This window comes from Triticum urartu, chromosome 6A (genome assembly GCF_056163025.1).
Source record: "Triticum urartu cultivar PI428250 chromosome 6A, HENAU_Tu73, whole genome shotgun sequence".
NCBI classification, from domain to species: domain Eukaryota; kingdom Viridiplantae; phylum Streptophyta; class Magnoliopsida; order Poales; family Poaceae; genus Triticum; species Triticum urartu.
The window spans coordinates 182,035,142-182,043,794 of NC_141878.1; positions in this window are offsets into that span (position 1 = coordinate 182,035,142).

Genomic DNA, 8,653 nt, shown 5'->3' on the forward strand with positions numbered 1-8,653 from the left:
GAAGTATCATTACCTTCCATAATTATATTTTCATGAGGCACAATAGTAATAGGGACAGCATTATTTGGGAGAGACATCTTTTTACCTCTCCTCCTTTTTCTTTTCTTCTTCTTCACCACATCATGTGTGGGTTCAATCCTCTTTTTGGAGCTCCTTATTAATGTGATTGGTTGAATAGGAGGCTCCTCCTCGTTACATGATTCATCATAAGAAATAATAGGAGGATATTGGGAAGCCTCTTCCCTTCCATTAGTATTCTCTTCATCTTCTATTTGTTTTATTTTCTTTATGTAGTTGGCAATATAAGGATTTTCAATGCAATTCACCGCACACTACATATAAATTTTCTCTAGATCAAAATGAAGAACTTTATCAAGGGAAAATTTTGGAATACCCTTAGTTATATGTTTAATTTCTTCATAACCCAAGAGCAAACTAAGTTCATTATGATGTGCAAGGGAAATCAAGTCATCACAATTTTTGGACACGATACGATCATGAAACAATTTGCATTGGGTACTAAAATGATCACGTTCATTGCAAAGTTCACAAGTAGGGCTAAGAAAAATTAAATTTTCAGCACATTCATCTAGCTCTTCTTGCAACAATTTAGTTTCTAAGTACTTATGCCTCTTGCAATATCTATCTTCCCTATTTGGTGTGTACTTACAAACCCAATGCACTCCACAAAAATTGACATGTTTATAGGAGACATTTTCATCATAACTAGTGCAATCATCATTAGTATCAAGTATATTCAAAGAATTCGTACTAACGACATTGCAATCATGCTCATCATTCAAAGATTTAGTGCCAAACATTTTAATGCATTCTTCTTCTAACACTTTTGGCACAATTTTCCTTACCATCATACTCACAAAAGATATTAAAAAGATGAAGCGTATGAGACAAACTCAATTCCATTTTTATAGTTTGCTTTTATAGACTAAACTAGTGATAAAAAAAGAAACTAAAAGACTCGATTGCAAGATCTAAAGATATACCTTCAAGCACTCACCTCCCCGGCAACGGCGCCAGAAAAGAGCTTGATGTCTACTACACAACCTTCTTCTTGTAGACGTTGTTGGGCCTCCAAGTGCAGAGGTTTGTAGGACAGTAGCAAATTTCCCTCAAGTGGATGACCTAAGGTTTATCAATCCATAGGAGGCGTAGGATGAAGATGGTCTCTCTCAAGCAACCCTGCAACCAAATAACAAAGAGTCTCTTCTGTCCCCAACACACCCAATACAATGGTAAATTGTATAGGTGCACTAGTTCGGCGAAGAGGTGGTGATACAAGTGGTATATGGATGGTAGATAAAGGTATTTGTAATCTGAAAATATAAAAACAGCAAGGTAACTAATAATAAAAGTGAGCGTAAACGGTATTGCAATGCTAGGAAACAAGGCCTAGGGTTCATACTTTCGCTAGTGCAAGTCATCTCAACAATAATAACATAATTGGATCACATAACTATCCCTCAACATGCAACAAAGAGTCACTCCAAAGTCACTAATAGCGGAGAACAAATGAAGAGATTATGGTAGGGTATGAAACCACCTCAAAGTTATTCTTTCCAATCAATATGTTGGGCTATTCCTATAAGTGTCACAAACAGCCCTAGAGTTCGTACTAGAATAACACCTTAAGACACAAATCAACCAAAACCCTAATGTCACCTAGATACTCCAATGTCACCTCAAGTATCCGTGGGTATGATTATACGATATGCATCACACAATCTCAGATTCATCTATTCAACCAACACATAGAACCTCAAAGAGTTCCCCAAAGTTTCTACCGGAGAATCACGACGAAAACGTGTGCCAACCCCTATGCATAGGTTCATGGGCGGAACCCGCAAGTTGGTCACCAAAACATACATCAAGTGAATCACGTGGTATCCCATTGTCACCACAGATACGCACGGCAAGACATACATCAAGTGTTCTCAAATCTTTAAAGACTCAATCCGATAAGATAACTTCAAAGGGGAAACTCAATTCATTACAAGAGAGTAGAGGGGGATAAACATCATAGGATCCAACTATAATAGCAAAGCTCGCGATACATCAAGATCGTATCACCTCAAGAACACGAGAGAGAGAGAGAGATCAAACACATAGCTACTGGTACATACCCTCAGCCCCGAGGGAGAACTACTCCCTCCTGGTCATGGAGAGCACCGGGATGATGAAGATGGCCACCGGAGAAGGATTGCCCCCTCCGGCAGGGTGCTGGAACGGGTCTAGATTGGCTTTCGGTGGCTACGGAGGCTTCTGGCAGCGGAACTCCCGATCTATTGTCTGTTCTGGAAGTTTTAGGGTACGTGAGTATATATGGGTGCAGGAAGTACATCGGTGGAGCTTCGGGGGCCCCACGAGGCAGGGGGCGCGCCCTAGGGGGGGGGGCGCCCCCACCCTCGTGAGCACCTCCCTTGGCTCCTGACGTGGGGTCCAAGTCCATCCGGTAGCTTTCCTTCCAAAAATAACTTCTCCAGTTGATTTCGTTCCGTTTCGACTCAGTTTGATATTCCTTTTCTTCGAAACACTGAAATAGGCCAAAAACAGCAATTCTGGGCTGGGCCTCCGGTTAATAGGTTAGTCCCAAAAATAATATAAAAGTGGATAATAAAGCCCAATATTGCCCAAAACAGTAGATAACATAGCATGGATCAATCAAAAATTATAGATACGTTGGAGACGTATCAATACCCCATTGTCACCATGAGTATTCAATTGCAAGAAATATATCAAGTGTTCTCAAATCCATAAAAGTATTCAATCCGATAACAACTAAATCTCAAACGGAAAAACTCAATTCATCACAACAAGATAGAGTGGGGAAAACACCATATGATCCGACTATATTAACAAAGCCTATGATACATCAAGATCGTGACATCTCAAGAACACGGGAGAGAGAGATATTAAACACATAGCTACTGGTACATACCCTCAGCCCGAGGGTGGACTACTCTCTCTTCATCGTGGTGGCTGCCGGGATGATGAAGATGGCAACCGGAGATGATTCCCCCCTCTGGTAGGGTGCCGGAACAGAGTCTAGTTTGGTTTTCAGTGACTATGGAGGTCTGTGGCGGTGGAACTTCTGATCTAGGTTAACCCCTAGGGTTTTGGGAATATTTGGGAATTTATAGGGCAAAGAGGGGGTGCGGAAGGCCACCAAGGTGGGGACAACCCACCTGGGTGCCCCTGGGCCCCCAGGCGCCCACTCGGGGCACCCCCCAGGTGCTTCTCTGGCCCATCCTGGGTGTTCTGGTCCATAAAAAATCTCCAAAAAGTTTCTCGGTGTTTGGACTCCGTTTGATATTGATTTCCTGTGATGTAAAAAACAAGCAAAAAACAACAACTGACACTGGGCATTGGGTCAATAGGTTAGTCCCAAAAAATGATATAAAGTTGCTATAAAATGATTGTAAAACACCCAAGAATGATAAAATAATAGCATGAATACTTCATAAATTATAGATACATTGGAGACGTATCAGGCGTGGCCAAGGGCAGGAGCCCAAGTAGGATTCAGACCTACTTGGGACCATTGTTGAGGAAATCGTTAACTGGTAGCTGCTCGGTTGGCTAGCGAGTAGGGGATTAATCGGCTAATCGACAAGTTAATTGGCCATTTAATCAATTAATCGGACGATTTTTTGGTTTATCGGCTACTCGGTGACCCTATGAGTAGGGATTAATCGGCAAGTTAACTGGTTAATCGGATGAATTCTTGAACATGGCTTGGGACGCCCCTTGGCCGCTCCCTCCCACCTATATATATATATATATATATATATATATATATGAGGAGGGCACCTAGCACACCCTAGACTATTGTTTAGCCATGTGCGGCACCCCCTTCCACTGTTTACACCCCCGGTCTTTTCGTAGTGCTTATGCGAAGCCCTGCGAGGATCACTTCACCATCACCATCACCACGCCGTCGTGTTGACGGAACTCATATACTACCTCAACGTCTTGCTGGATCAAGAAGGCAAGGAAGTCACCGAGCTGAACATGTGCAGAACGCGGAGGTGCCGTGCGTTCAGTACTTGATCGGTTGAAGCGCGAAGAAGTTCGACTACATCAATCGCGTTTTGAAACGCTTCCGCTTACGGTCTATGAGGGTACGTATACACACTCTCCCTCTCGTTGCTATGCATCTCCATGGATAGATCATCGCGTGTGCATAGAAATTTTTTGTTTTCCATGCAATGATTCCCAACACTGCAAACAAAGAACAAATACTTGCAACCCAACGTAAGAGAGGGGTTGTCAATCCCTCATGGGTAAAACGATAGGTAAAATTGTAGTAAATTGGATAAATGGATCTCGCAGGAACGCTATATGAAATAAATAAATAAATATTGCAGCAAGGTATTTTGGGGTTTTTTGGATTAATAGATCTGAAAATAAAAGCAAATAAAAATAGACCGCGAAGGCAAATATAATAAAGAAGAGACCCGGGGGCCATAGGTTTCACTAGTGGCTACTCTCGAGAAAAATAGCAAACAGTGGGTTGACATATTACTGTTGGGTAATTGGTAGAACTTCAAAAAATCATGATGATATCCAGGCAATGATCATTATATAGGCATCACATCCAAGATTAGTAGACCGACTCCTGCCTGCATCTACTACTATTACTCCACACATCGACCGCTATCCAGCATGCATCTAGTGTATTAAGTTCATGGAGAAACGGAGTAATGCAATAAGAACGATGACATGATGTAGACAAGATCTATTTATGTAGAAATAGACCCCATCTTGTTATCCTTAATAGCAATGATACATACAGGTCGTTTCCCCTTGTTTCACTGGGATCAAGCACCATAAGATCGAAGCCATCACAAAGCACCTCTTCCCATGGCAAGAAAAATCGATCTAGTTGGCCTAACTAAACCAAAGATTCTGGAAAGAAATACGAGGCTATAAGTAATCATGCATATAAGAGATCAAAGAACTCAAATAACTTTCATGGATAAAAACATAGATCTAATCATAAATTCAAAGTTCATCGGATCCCAACAAACACATCTCAAAAAGAGTTACATCAAATAGATCTCCAAGAGACAATTGTATTGAGAATCAAAAGAGAGAGAGAGAGAGAGAGAGGAAGCCATCTAGCTACTAACTATGGACCCAAAGGTCTACAAAAGACTACTCACACATCATCGGAGAGGCACCAATGAGGATGATGAACCCCCTCCGTGATGGTGTCTAGATTGGATCTGGTGTTTCTGGAACTTGTGGTAGCTGGAATTGATTTTCATTGACTCCCCTAGCGTTTCTGGAATATGGGGGTACTTATAGAGCAAAGAGGCAGCGCGGGAGGCCACCGAGGTGGGCACAACCCACCTGGGCCCCCCAGGTGCACCCCCAGGCGCTTCTCTGTCCCATTGGGTGTCGTCTGGTCCATAAAAATTCCACAAAAAGTTTCGCTGCATTTGGATTCCGTTTGGTATTGATTTTCTGTGATGTAAAAAACAAGCAAAAATAGCAACTAGCACTGGGCACAATGTCAATAGGTTAGTACAAAAAAATGATATAAAATGATTGTAAAACATCCAAGAATGATAATATAACAACATGGAACAATCACAAATTATGGATACATTGGAGACGTATCAGCAGCCATGTAAAACTTGCAACAACAAAGTAGAGGACGTCTAACTTGTTCTTGCAGGGCATGTTGTGATGTGATATGGTCAAGATATGATATGATATATGTTGATGTATGAGATGATCATGTTTTGTAATATCGACAACCAGCAGGAGCCTTAGGGTTGTCTCTTTATTGTATGAAGTGCAAGCACCATGTAATTGCTTTACTTTATCACTATGTGTTAGCGATAATTGTAGAAGCAATAGTTGGTGTGATGACCTCGACACAACGACGCTACGATGGAGATCAAGATGTCGAGCCGGTGATGATGGAGATCATGACGATGCTTTGGAGATGGAGATCAATAGCACAAGATGATGATGGCCATATCATGTCACATATTTTGATTGCATATGATGTTTATCTTTTATGCATCTTATTTTGCTTAGAATGGTGGTAGCATTATAAGATGACCCCTTCACTTAATTTCAAGATAAATGTGTTCTCCCTGTGTATGCATCGTTGCTACAGTTCGTCATTTCGAGACACCACGTGATGATCGGGTGTGATAGACTCTATGTTCACATAGAATGGGTGTAAGAAAATTTTGCACATGCAGAATACTTGGGTTAAACTTGGCAACCCTAGCATGTATAGACATGGCCTCGGAACACTGGAGACCGAAAGGTCGAACATGAGTCATATAGTAGATATGATCAACATAGAGATGTTCACCATTGATCACTACCCCATCTCACATGATGATCGGACACGGGTTAGTTGATTTGGATCATGTGACACTTAGACAACTTGAGGGATGCCGATTTAAGTGGGAGTTCATTAGTACTTTGATTAATTGGACATAATTTATCATGAACTTAGTCCTGATAGTATTTGCAAATCTATGTTGTAGATCAATAGCTTGCAATGTAGCTCCCCTATTTTTTGATATGTTCCTAGAGAAAACTAAGTTGAAAAATGACAGTAGCAATGATGTGGACTGGGTGTGTGATCTGAAGATTATCCTCATTGCTGCATAGAAGAATTATGTCCTTGATGCACCGCTAGGTGACAGACCTATTGCAGGAACATATGCAGACGTTATGAATGTTTGGCAAGATCGATATGATGACTACTTGATAGTTTAGTGCGCCATGCTTTACGGCTTAGAACCGGGACTTCAAAAACGTTTTGAACGCCACGGAGCATATGAGATGTTCCAAGAGCTGAAATTGGTATTTTAGACTCATGCCCATGTCGAGAGGTATGAGACCTCTGACAAGTGCTTTGCCTACAAGATAGAGGAAAATAGCTCAGCTAGTGAGTATGTGCTCAGAATGTCTGGGTACTACAATCGCTTGAATCAAGTGGGAGTTAATCTTCCAGATAAGATAGTGATTGACAGAGTTCTCTAGTCACTATCACCAAGCTACTAGAACTTCGTGATGAACTATAATATGCAAGGGACAAAAATGATTCCCGAGCTCTTTGCGATGTTGAAATTAGTGAAGGTAGAAATAAAGAAAGAGCATCAATTGTTGATGCTTAACAAGATCACTAGTTTCAAGAAAAAGGGCAAGGGAAAGAATGGGAACTTCAAGAAGAATGACAAGAAAGTTGCCACTCCCATCAAGAAGCCCAAAGCTGGACCCAAGCCTGAAACTGAGTGCTTCTACTGCGAAGGAAATGGTCACTGGAAGCGGAACTATCCCAAATACTTGGCGGATAAGAAGGATGGAAAAGTGAACAAAGGAATATTTGATATACATGTTATTGATGTGTATCTTACTAGTGTTCGTAGTCGCCCTGGGTATTTGATACATGTTCAGTTGTTGAGATTAGTAACTCGAAACAGGAGTTGCAGAATGAACAGAGACTAGTTAAGGGCGAAGTGACGATGTGTGTTGGAAGTGATTCCAAGGTTGATATGATCACCATCGCACACTCCCTCTACCTTCGAGATTAGTGTGTAACCTAAAATAAATGTTATTTGGTGTTTGCGTTAAGCATTAATATGATTACATCATGTTTATTGCAGTACTGTTATTCCTTTAAGTCAGAGAATAATTGTTGTTCTGTTTACATGAATAAAACCTTCTGTGGTCATATACCCAAGGTGAATGGTTTATTGAATCTCGATCATAGTGATACACATATTCATAATATTGATGCCAAAAGATGCAAAGTTGATAATGATAGTGCAAAATATTTGTGGCACTATTGTTTAGGTCATATTGGTGTAAAGCACATGAAGAAACTCCATGCGGATGGACTTATGGAATCACTTGATTATGAATCATTTGATACTTGCGAACCATGCCTCATGGGCAAGATGGCTAAAACTGTTCTCCAGAACAATGGAGCGAGCTAATGACTTATTGGAAATAATACATACCGATGTATGCGGTCCGATGAGTATTGAGGCACGCGGCGGGTATTGTTATTTTTTCACCTTCACAAATGATTTGACTAGGTATGGGTATATCTACTTGATGAAACACAAGTCTGAAACATTTGAAAAGTTCAAATAATTTCAGAGTGAAGTGGAGAATCATCGTAACAAGAAAAAAAAGTTTCTACGATCTCATTGCGGAGGCAAATATTTGAGTTATGAGTTTGGCCTTCATTTAAAACAATGTGGAATAGTTTCACAACTCACGCCACCTAGAACACCACAGCGTAATGGTGCGTCCGAATGTCTTAACCATACTTTATTAGATATGGTGCGATCTATGATGTCTCTTACCGATTTACCACTATCGTTTTCGGGTTATCCATTAGAGACAACCGCATCCATGTTAAAAATGGCATCGTCTAAATCTGTTGAGACGACATTGTATGAACTATGGTTTGTCAAGAAACCTAAGCTGCCATTTCTTAAAGTTTGGGGTTGCGACACTTATGTCAAAAGGCTTCAGCCTAATAAGCTCGAACCCAAATCGAAGAAGTGCGTCTTCATAGGATACCCTAAGGGAACAATTGGGTACACCTTCTACCATAGATCCGAAGGCAAGGTCTTTGTTGCCAAGAATG